This window comes from Bubalus bubalis, chromosome 23, assembly GCF_019923935.1.
Source record: "Bubalus bubalis isolate 160015118507 breed Murrah chromosome 23, NDDB_SH_1, whole genome shotgun sequence".
In the NCBI taxonomy this organism is placed as follows: Eukaryota; Metazoa; Chordata; class Mammalia; order Artiodactyla; family Bovidae; genus Bubalus; species Bubalus bubalis.
In genome coordinates, this window is record NC_059179.1 from 24,127,464 (window position 1) to 24,140,058 (window position 12,595).

Below are 12,595 nucleotides of genomic sequence, written 5' to 3' on the forward strand. Positions count from 1 at the left end.
TCTGTTTGCATCAGATGCGCGGAGCCCTGAAATAGTTGGTATAACGATGTTGCATTATGAATAATAATGATTTCAACTTGAGTACCAGTGATGTTGTTCTGTGCAAGAATATTTCCATTAGGAAGTATGAAGTTTCTACTTTGAAATATGTAAGTTTATTTGGAGGAATTAATGCTTGTATTGCCACACGGTGGAAATTTAATCATAATTCAAAGGCCATTTGTGATTCCCCATCACATAAAGGGAAGTTCATTCTATTTAATTCAGCAAATATTTATTGAGGGCCTGCTGAAGAAGGAACTGAGACCTACCAATGCGTCCCAATCCCCCAATCTTATTAGAAGAGAGATTTGGAGCTGGTATACTTTATTCTTGGAAAGATATTGGCGACTAATGTCGTGAAGTTTAGAAGCCATATTCAGAGAGGACTCAAATGTCCCTTAACGAAATAATGCTGTGGGAAATGACATCTGTGACAGAATGTGTTGTCACTGAGTAAAATTAATGCTGACTTGGGAGTGGTGTACATACTTCTCAGGCAACTGGTGAAGATATCAAATTCCTATGCTCATTTGGGTAAAACTGAGCTGGATTTGGTGCTGAAACCAAAAAACTTACATTGGGACTCAAACCCCTAGGTTAGAACTTTAAATGCTGCCAAAAGTCAGACTGAGACTTGAATCCATGGTGTTTTAACTGAGATCACACATCTGGTCTCAGGACTTAGTGAAGCTCAGTTTCTTCTTTTTTAAAAAAATGTATTTATTTATTTTTGGCTGTGCTGGGTTTTTGTTGATACACTGACTTTTCTCTAGGTGTGGCGAGCAGGTCTACTCTTTAGTTAGGGGGTGCAGGCTTCTCATTGCAGTAGCTGTTCTTGTTGCAGAGCATGGGCTATAGGGTGAGGGTTTCAATAGTTGTGGCACATGGGCTCAGTAATTGTGGTGCACAGGCTTGGTTGCTCCATGGTGTGTGGGATCTTCCTGGACCAGGGATTGAACCTGTGTCTCCTGCATTGGCAGGTGAATTCTTTACCACTGAGCCACAAAGGAAGCCCTGAAGCTCAGGTTCTTTATGTCTCAATGCAGAAAGAATTAAGTGAAAGACAAAGTGATAGGTAAGAGCTGAGTTTATTTAGAGAGAAACACACTCTATAACCAGACTGTGGGCCATCTCAGACAGCAAAATATGGGGTGGTTGTTTTTATGGACTGAATAATTTCATAGGCTAATAAATAGGAGGATTATTCCAACTATCAATATTTTGGAGAAGGGGTAGAGATTTCCAGGAATTGGGCCACCACCCAGTTACAGTCAACCTGGAAACAGACATGGTGTATGTGGGTGTGTCATTTAGCATGCTAATGTATTGCAATGAGTGTGTGATGGGGCCCAAGGCCTACTGGAAGTCTAATCTTCTACTCTCTTGGACCTAGTTGGTTCTAACCACTTCTGGTTATATCTTCAAGGGCTGTGTCATTTCTTTAGAGGTTGTGCCTTGCCCCCTTCCATCCTGTTTCAGTCCGCATCCATGGTCCCCTTTGAAGTCCCCAAAGTCTGATCAAGCCTGAGATATGGAGGTTTGCAAGATCCAAGAATACATGGAAGGAAGGAAGAAAATGTCTCCTCCTATAAGGAGTGTAGAGTCTCGAGGGAGGAGGATGGAAACTGGACTATAACACTGAAAGAGGATGGTTGAAGAAACTGAAAGAGACAGGCCCAGATACCCAAGGTGCTCTCCTTAAAAGGCCTAAAACTGCAAAAGCCTCCACATAATTATGTTAAAAGCCATAGTTTTTAACCCTGATTGACATTGTAAAAGCTATCTGACAAAAGAATTACTTGTACTGTGCATTTCAATAATATAATTTTAAATTAGTATTATATAAAATATTAATAACAATGTTAATAAAGTTTTACTTTGTGTAAAGAATATGAAATATTTAAAACCCTAAAATTTTTTAAAATACAATCAAGAATTGCAATATTTTCAAAGCTGATAAGCTGAGTAAATTATGAGCTTGCATTACTGCCACAGGGGCATGTCAGTATAGTTGGTAAACTAAAATATCTGCAGCCTTTGTCAGTCCTTTGGTATGATAGCTAGTTTTTTTAATTTAAATCACTTATTTATTTGTTGGCCACACCATGTGGCATGTGGGATCTTATTCCCGAACCAGGGGTTGAAGCAGTGTCCCTTGCAGTGGAGTGGCAGAGTCTTAACCACTGGACCATCATGGAAGTCCCATGATGGCTCGTTTTATGTGTCAACTTGGCTAGGCTATAATATACTTATTCAAAAGCTTATGTAGGTGTTACTGTGAAAGTATTTTGTACATGTGATTAACATTACAATCAGTAACTAAGTAAAAGATACTATCCTTTATAATTTGAATGGACCGTATCCAATAAGTTAAAAAACCTTAGAATCAAAACCAAGATTTCTCTGAGGAAGAAATTCTTTCTATAGACTGCATCATCAGCCCATGCACAGGAGTTTCCATTCTGTTGGCCTGCCCCACAAATTTCAGACCCTGCTTAGCAAGCACTCACAATCACATAAGGGAATTCCTTGTAATAATAAATCTTATATATATATATATATATACACATATTTATCCCCTACTGATTATGTCTCTTTGGTAGAACCCTGACTTATACATATGGCAAATGGCTTAATTATGTGATATTTGTAATATGCAGGCCTTCCACAATGTATCTCTTGTGTCAAATGAGAATTTCTTGTACTCCATTGTGATCATGTGTGTTACCACACCCAAGTTATATCTGGAGCACTTATCTGGGATCTTTACATTTTGATAAAGCACCACAACTGAGTCATGCCCTAGACTGAACCAGAACTTCACTCGCACCCTGGATGCTATCTTGTTAGAATGGTATAAATGTAAACAGCAAAAATGGATCTAGCACAACTGGTAATTCTAGTCCATATATCATGACTAGTTGTAGAAAATGTAAAATATCAATATTAGAAGGTTTTTTGTTTGTTTGTTTTGTCAGGGGAGAGAGGTTTGCTTTGATATTTCAAACAGACATATCTAGGGGCTTCCCCGGTGGCTCAGTGGTTAAGAATCCACCTGCCAATGCAGGAGACATGGGTTCAGTCCCTAATTCGGGAAGATCCCACATGCCATAGAGCAACTAAACCCATGCATCACAACTGTTGAGCCTGTACCCTAGAGCCTGGGAGCCACAGTTACTGAGTCCATATGCCGCAACTACTGAAGCCCGGGCACTCCAGAGCCTGTGCTCCACAGTAAGAGAAGCCACTGCAAGGAGAGGCCCTCACATCACAACTAGAAAGGAGCCCTTGCTCTCCACAACTAGAGAAAAGCCCGCGCAGCAACAGAGACCCGGCACAGCCAAAAACAAATAAATAAAAGCAAAGACATATCTAAAAATCATTGGGAATTCCCTAGTGGCCCAGGGGTTAGGATTCCCGGCTTTTACTGCTGAAGGCCAGGATTCAATCCCTGGATGAGAAACTAAGATCCTGCAAACCACTTGGCATGGCCAAAAAATAAAAATCAGTATTAGTTCATGCGCTAATTCACTATGTCCTTTATGAGATAGCAGAATCTGGTGGACTGTAAAGAATAGTGGGTCTCTGGGAACCAATTTTTTTTCTTGTGAATTTGTTTTTATTGGGATAAGAAGGATGGATTGGGAAATATCTCCATGGGCTAAGGCCCATCTGGGAAATGTCCATTCTAATCTTTCTGGTACAGCTTTTGGAACACTCTTTTGGAGCTGCTGCTCTTGCTGCCAGATGCCTTCAGGTCCACTCCTTCTGAGCACCAAAATTTTAAAGCAGATCCATGACCAACATGGTAGGACTGCTTGCGGGGGTCAAGAAATCCATAAATGCTCCTTGGAACTTGGAGTGATTTCTTTTGTTTGTAAATAAATAATTCACCAAAGACTTTAATCAGCCTGACTGTTCTCAAAAGGCTAAACTAAGAGTTACCATACAGGGAATTCCCTGGCAGTCCAGTAGTTAGGACTCCACACTTCCATTTCAGGGAGCATAGGTTCGATCTCTGGTCAGGCAACTAAAATCCCTCATGCCTGCATGGCCAAAAAATAAAGTTACTATATAACCCAGCAATTCCACTCCTAGGTATAAATTCAAGAGAAATGAAAATAGATGTCCACTCAACAGCTCTTACACGAATGTTCATAGCAGCATAATTCATAGTAGCAAGAAAGAATTCCAATAGTCATCAAGATAATGGATAAACAAAGTGTTGCCTGTCTATTCCGTGGGATATTATTTAACCACAAAGTGAAATGAAGTACTGAAACATGCTACAACATGAGTGAACTTTGAAAACATTTTTCTAAGTGAAAGAAGCCAATCATAAAGGATCACATATGGTATGGCTTTATTTATATGAAATGTTCAGAAGAAGCAAATCCATAGAGACAGGAAATAGAATAGTTTGACTGACGAGTCTGGGGTGAATGGGGTATGTACGTTTAACAGGTACAGAGTTTCTTCTGGGAGTGATGAAAGGCATGAAAATTTAATGTGGTGATGATTGCAAAAACCCACTAGACTGTACACTATAAATGGGTGAATTGTATGATATGTGAATGATTCTCAATAAAGATAGCTAAAAGTAAAATGGCAAATATTAAAATGGTATATTATGATTACATTAAACTTTCTCTTCAAAATTATGTTCAAAGACTTTGAAGACAAAAAAGAGGTCATAAAAATCGTGTAACAGAAATAATTCTTGAATTTTAAAAAAAAGTCCTCAAACTTGTGTTCATCAAAAATTTTGCCCCCCCCCCAAAAATTGTCCATCAAAAATAAGATGAAACTGGACCAAAGAAGCAGACTAAATAAGATTAAACAGTTTTTCTAACATGCTTTCATGAACCCACAGATATATGTCAGGTACACATCATCATGTGTTAAGGAATGTTAGATAGCTCCTTCCTGTCCTTAAAAAATAAATAGTTTACAAGGGGTTTGTGTGTGTGTGTGTGTGTGCACGTCAGAGCAAGCTAATGAAATGTCTCCAACTGATAGTTTTGAGATCAAAATATTTTAAAGTGTATAAGGCAGAGTTTTGTCATTTGGGGTGGGGGTATGGCTACATTGGTAAATACTCGATGTAGGTTTAGCTTAATTCAGACCGGATATTCTGCAAGATAAGGCAACCCATGGCTTTTTGGGCTTCCCTGGTAGCTCAGCTGGTAAAGAATCCGCCTGCAATGCAGGAGACCCAGGTTTGATTCCTGGATTGGGAAGATCCACTGGAGAAGGGATAAGCTACCCACTCTAGTATTCTTGGGCTTCCCTGGTGGCTCAGATGGTCAAGAAGCCACCTGCAATGTGGGAAACCTGAGTTCAATCCCTGGGTTGGGAAGATCCCCTGGAGAAGGGAACAGCTACCCACTCCAGTGTTCGGGCCTGGAGAAACCCATGGACTGTATAGTCGATGGGGTTGCAAAGAGTCGGATACAACTGAGCAACTTTCATTTTCACTTCTCACATGGCTTCTTGGTTGAGACTACAATCAGAAGGGCCCATTGAGGAAAGAAAAGGAATCAGTCTGTGGCAAACCACTGGAAGATATTTAAACAAAGCAACAGTCTCCTTCAGATCACTTTAGGTCCAGATAGGTAGAGAATGCTTTAACTAAGCAATTGAAAGTGAATACTTTTGCATATGCTGTATAAATCATCCAGCAGCAATTTCTTGGGTTTGGGAGTTTGTTTTTTCTTTATTTTCCCCTTGTAAGTAGATATGATGCTCTTCCACTAGAAATATTGGAATTCTAAGGCAAAACCTCCACTTGGCAGTAGTCAGAAAAGACTGGAAAAGCTGATAGCCTCCTTTCAGACAGGACTTTAGCCAAATCCTATGAATGTTTGTAAGTGACAGAAGAGCTTGCAATTTGGAGGATAGTGGTTCATGCCCTGCAGGATATTCAGGCAGGAGTGGACAAAGCATCAGTCAGTCACACACTCCAGTAAGAATGGACTCCCACAGTAGAGCCAGGTCAGGACTCCAGTGTTATAGGAGAACTGGGTCATGCTCATCTTGCTCCATGAAGAACAGTGTATTTGAACAGAGATAGAAATAGTTTGATGTAATAAGACATAGGCACCTGCTGCATGCATGCATGCTCAGTCGCTTCAGTAATGTCTGACTCTCTGTGACCCTATGGACTGTAGCCCACCAGGCTTCTATATGTCCATGGAATTTCCCAGGCAATCTTCCCAACCCAGGGAGCAAACCTGGGTCTGCTGCATTGCAGGCGGATTCTTCACCACTGAGCTACGGGGGAAGCCCATGCACCTGCTAGGCATAGTGAATAAGCACATTCCCATTTGTAAGCCAGAGCCTGTTACATACCCAGGCACAGGAGCTGGAGAAGTGCGGAAATGGCCACTCCTTTATAAAATAAAAGTGTGCTAGTAATTTAAATTTTAATTTTTAAATTAAATTTAAATTGGGCAAGATCACTCCTTCTCTTCACTAGCAAGGGCTCAGTTGGCATGGACAAAGATCAGTGGTTGCCTGATGTCACCTGCCTGTTCAACAAGTCACACCATGTCCTGTTAATAGACCAAGCAACACAATCTACAATAAAACAAGTTATTGAAAAATTCAGAGAATTTACTAGAGGAGGCAGAAAAAGCACCTAGAAGGTAGTTAAATATTTGGAGAAAAGAGGAAACCAAATAATGGACCTGAGAGCACTAAATAGGAAACCAATATCCTAGAACAGAGACTGGGAAAATTTTTTCTCTAAAGGTCCATATGATAAATATGTTTGGCTTTGTGGGCCACATAGTCCCTGTGGCAGCCACTCAACTCTGCTGCTGTAGCTCAGAAGCAGCCATAAATAATATGTAAACAAAGAATTACATATGCCTATAAAACTTTATTTAAAAAGAAAGACAGGTTTGAGAATTCCCAGGCTGTCCAGTGGTTAAGCTAGGACTCCACACCTTTCCACACCCCCTCACCCCACCACAACAGCACAGGTTCAAGCCCTGATCAGGGACCTAAGGTCCTGCAAGCTATGTGGTACAGCTAAGAAAAAAAAGAAAGAGGTATATTTTCTGACCCCTACTGTACCAGATAGTCTCTGTAACAGGAGACTCAGTGGTAAAGAATCCACCTGCCAGTGTAGGAGATATGGGTTCAATCCGTGTTGGGAATATCCCCTAGAGGAGGAAATGTCAACCCACTCTAGTATTCTTGCCTGAAAAATCCCACAGACAGAGGAGCCTGGTGGGCTACAGTTCAAGGGGTCACAAAGAGTCGGATATGACTGAGCGCATTAAGCACTGTAGAACAACTAATATCCTAGAATTAGGTGTGGACTCCCACACCAGTTGATAGGCTAACCTGTGGATAGAGAAGATATAATAAAATTTAACTGTATGAAAATGGGCATAGTGAAGGGGAGAGCTGCCTAGGTGACATGGGGAGCAGATGAATGGAAGATGAGTTTGGAGAGATAGGCTTTAGATCAGACAGGAAGGAGCCTGGGGATCAGGGGAAAGAATTTGTATATTATTAGAACTGGGGTGGGAAGACATTGAAGGGTTATAGACATGTAAAATTTTAAATAAAATTACATTTCAAAAAATCACTCTAGTTACTAGGTGAAAAAGAGGGATGTGGTAAGCTGAAAAAAGGCCCACAAGAAGATATCCACATTGAATCCCGTTAACCTGTGACTGTTATCTTATTTGCAAAAAGGATCTTTGCAGATGCAATTAAAATCTTGAGATGAGGATCTAACCCTGGATTATCCAGGTGGGCACTAAATCTGATGACGTGTTCTTATAAGGGAAAGGTAGAAAGAGATTTGAGAAACAGAAGGTGAAAAGAGACGGACAGAGAGAAAGTGATGTGAAAACAGAGATAGACGTTGGAATAGCATGGTCACAACTCAAGGAACATCAAGGAAAGCCGGTAAACACCAGGAGTTAGAAGAATTCGGGATTGAATACATTCCACAGAGCCTCTAAAGGGAACGGGGCCCTGACCACACCTTGATTTCAGACTTCTGGCATCCAGAGCCATGAGAGAATAAATTTCTGTTGTTTAAAACTACCAAGTTTGTGATAATTTGGGTTTCTCTCATCATTCTGTGTGGCTTGTGGGATCTTAGCTTCCTGACAAGGGATCAACCTGGGACCCCAGCAGTGATAGCTCTGAGTCCTAACCACTGGACTGCCAGGGAATTCCCCTGTGATAATTTGTTATGGAAAACTATTACAGAGGGTAAGAAAAGTAAAGAGATCCTTTAGGAGCCTCCTGGAGTAATCCACATGACAGCTGCCAATTAATGGCCTGGTCTAGCATATTCAAAAGCAGAGACATTACTTTGCCAACAAAGGTTCATCTAGTCAAGGCTATGGTTTTTCCTGTGGTCATGTATGGATGTGAGAGTTGGACTGTGAAGAAGGCTGAGCGCCGAAGAATTGATGCTTTTGAACTGTGGTGTTGGAGAAGACTCTTGAGAGTCCCTTGGACTGCAAGGAGATCCAACCAGTCCATTCTGAAGGAGATCAGCCCTGGGATTTCTTTGGAAGGAATGATGCTAAAGCTGAAACTCCAGTACTTTGGCCGCCTCATGCGAAGAGTTGACTCATTGGAAAAGACTCTGATGCTGGGAGGGATTGGGGGCAAGAGGAGAAGGGGACGACAGAGGATGAGATGGCTGGATGGCATCACTGACTCGATGGACGTGAGTCTCAGTGAACTCCGGGAGTTGGTGATGGACAGGGAGGCCTGGCATGCTGCGATTCATGGGGTCGCAAAGAGTCGGACACGACTGAGTGACTGATCTGATCTGATCTTATCTAGGATGATGACAGTGAAGATGGAAATACATTGTCAGAATAGAGATCTATTTCAAACTAGGACTTGGAGAAGATTGATATGGGTTAATGAGTACAAGCCTGAGAAACCTGGATGATGGCCATGCCAATTACTGACATAGGGAGGGAGCAGGTGTGCAGCTCAGTTTTGAATATATTGTGTTTAAAATGCTGGATAGTCATCAAGAAGATATATAGAACAAAGTATTAGAGATACAGGAGAGAGGTATGGGCTAGAGATAAAAACTAGATAGTCCTGGGTATTTATATTTCATGCAAATCAGTGAGATAATGTAAGGGGAAAACACAGAGAGAGGAGAGCATCTCAAATCTAGCCCTGAAGAACATCAAAGTGTAAGAGCCAGATAAACCCAGCAATTCCACGTGTGGGTTAAAAAAAAAAAAAAAAAGGAAGTCGCTCAGTCGTGTCCGACTCTTCACAACCCCATGGACTGTAGCCTACCAGCCTCCTCCGTCCGTGGGATTTTCCAGGCAAGAGTACTGGACTAGGGTGCCATCGCCTTCTCTGATGAATGAGTCTACCTATTTGTAAAAACGTGACTAATGAAAACAGTGCAATTGAAAGTAGGATCTTGAAGTGACATTTGTAGGTCCCTATTCTTAGCAGCATTATTCACAAATCCAAAAGATGGAAGCAACCCAAGTGTCCTTTGATAGATGATGGATGAAGAAAATGTAGTATATACATACAATGGAGCATTATTTAGCCTCAAAAAGTAAAGAATATTTTTTAAACATTTCTTCAATGTGCTCCATGCCACAACAAAATGAACCCTGAGAACATTATACTAAGTGGAAATAGCTAGACACAAAAGGACAAATATTAAAGGATTCTACTAATGTGAGGTATCTAGAGTGGGCACATTGCTAGATACAGAAAGTAGAAGGGTGTTTCAAGGGACTGAGGAGGAGGGAATAATGGGCAACTACCATTTAATTGGTACAGAGCTTCATTTTGGGAAGATGAAAAAAGTCATGGCGATGGTTGCACAACAGTGTGAATGAACTAAATGCCACTGTACTGTGCACTTAAAAATAGTTAAAATGGGAGATTTCATGTTAGGTATATTATTGCAAATTTTTTAAAAGTAATACATTCTCATTGTGAAGAATTAAAACAACATGAAAGTTTATAAAGCAAAATACGGAAGTCTTTCCCCATGATCACCCTCTACATGGACTTTAACACACTTGTGTTTGTAAGATACCTGGTATCACACTGACATCCTTGCACCTGCATATCAGATGGCTATTTCCATAATTCTAGAGGTGGAATTGGTGGGTCACAAGGTCTAAACCATTGCGTTTTGGCCAAACATTGAAATGGATACGTTTTTATTATATTTTAAGGCAGGGTTTACAATGAAAGGTAAGAATGCAGTGAAAGTAGGTAGTAGTAGTTTAATTAGTACAACCATAAAGAAGGCAATTTATTAACATTTGTCAGGAAACTTAAAGATGCACACACCTTTTACCTTACAGCAATTCCACTCTAGGAGTCTATACCTCAAAGAAATAAATAAATGGATATATAATATTTAGCATTGTTTATAATAGCCAAAATTTGGGCAGAATGAATACTTTTTAATAAGCGAATAATCAGATAGGTTATGAAAAAAATTATGACTATCTCCTTGTTTAAATACTACAGTCATTAAAAATGATGGTTATAAGATTCTAACAACATGATTAAAATTGTGTAAAAAGAAATAATAACAAAGTGATATCAATGTTATGTTTGGGATTAATGTGGTTTTCCTTTGTCATTTTTGCTGTAATGTGGCTTATTTTTGCAGAAAAAATATTTGTTTAAAGATTGGAAAATAGGGACTTCCCTGGTAGTCCAGTGGCTAAGACTCCAGCTCCAAATGCAGGGGGACATGGGTTTGATTCCTGGTCAGGGAATGAGATCCCACATGCTGCAAGTAAGAGTTTGCATGCCACAACTAAAACCTGGCACAACCAATAAATAAATATAAAATTTTAAAAAATAAAATAAAGATTGGAAAATAGATAAAAATGAACAAAAGAAAAGAAGCCAGGTAGAAACAAGTTTCTTCATGGAAATAGATATGCTGATGCTATACTTCATATGGAAAAACAAACACACAAGAACAACCAGGAAAACACTAGGAATGGACAATTTCTATAAACATTAAACACGCTATAAAGCCTTTCTAATGAAAACATTGGAGAAGGCAACAGCACCCCACTCCAGTTCTCTTGCCTGCAAAATCCCATGGATGGAGGAGCCTGGTAGGCTGCAGTCCACGGGGTCGCTAAGAGTTGGACACAACTGAGTGACTTCACTTTCACTTTTCACTTTTCACTTTCATGCATTGGAGAAGGAAATGGCAACCCACTCCAGTGTTCTTGCCTGGAGAATCCCAGGGACGGGGGAGCCTGGTGGGCTGCCATCTACGGGGTCACACAGAGTTGGACACGACTGAAGTGACTTAGCAGTAGCAGTAGCAATGAAAACACTGTGGGGAATCCCATGGTGGTCCAGTGGTTAGGACTCTGCACTTTCATTGCCTAGGACGTGAGTTCAATTCCTGATCTGGGAACTAAAATCCCGAGTCGGACACTACTGAACTACTTCACGTTCACTTTTCACTTTCATGCATTGGAGAAGGAAATGGCAACCCACTCCAGTGTTCTTGCCTGGAGAATCCTGGGGACGGGGAGCCTAGTGGGCTGCCTGCCGTCTATGGGGTTGCACAGAGTCGGACACGACTAAAGCGACTTAGCAGCAGCAGTGCAAGTTACCTTACAGACAAAAGTGTTTGAGTTTTATTACTGATTGTTTTAAACTGGTTTGTCATTTTTGAGTTTCAGCCTCCATTGGAATAGCCATGACTTTTCCCCTTCAGAAATTTCAACTCCTAGAAGAACGCCCTGCTCAGGAGAAGTGGTCAGAAGTACCAGGAAAGACACCAACAGACTAGGGGTTCCCTCAGAGTTGGCAAAGCTGCTTACAATAGAAGGTACACAGTATCGATAAACTTTCCCCAGGCTCCATCTTCACAGTCTTCTCTTGTTGCACTTACCTCATCCACCTTGCTGCTGCTAAGTCACTTCAGTTGTGTCCGACTCTGTGTGACCCCATAGACGGCAGCCCACCAGGCTCCCCCGTCCCTGGGATTCTCCAGGCAAGAACACTGGAGTGGGTTGCCATTTCCTTCTCCAGTGCATGAAAGTGAAAAGTGAAAGTGAAGTCACTCAGTCGTGTCTGACTCTTCGAGACCCCATGGACTGCAACCTATGAGGTGGGGCCAAAACCAAACAAATGAATAACACATTATGTGTACTGTTGTGTGAGTAAACAGACAAGACAGAAACAGAATAGAAAATCCAGAAATAGATGTCAGTACATATAGAACTTCATTATATGATAAAAGTGGCATCTCAAAACACTAGGGTTAGCCATTTTGCAAGGAAAGAGTTAAAAAATAGCAGATCTGGTTGCCTATGCCTACCTGTCTTCAAGGGAACCTAGAACCACAATTGACCTTTGATTAACCTCTTGGAATATGGCCTTCAAAGTGTTTGTGTCAGTAATTGATGGTCTTGCTGTGTACACCTGGAGCAATGGACCATGCTGTCCCAGCTTGTCAGATTGCTTTGCATAAACATCAAGATTGATGATTTACATGCACCTGATTTCATTGCTGGGGTCCAGCCTGTTGCCATGG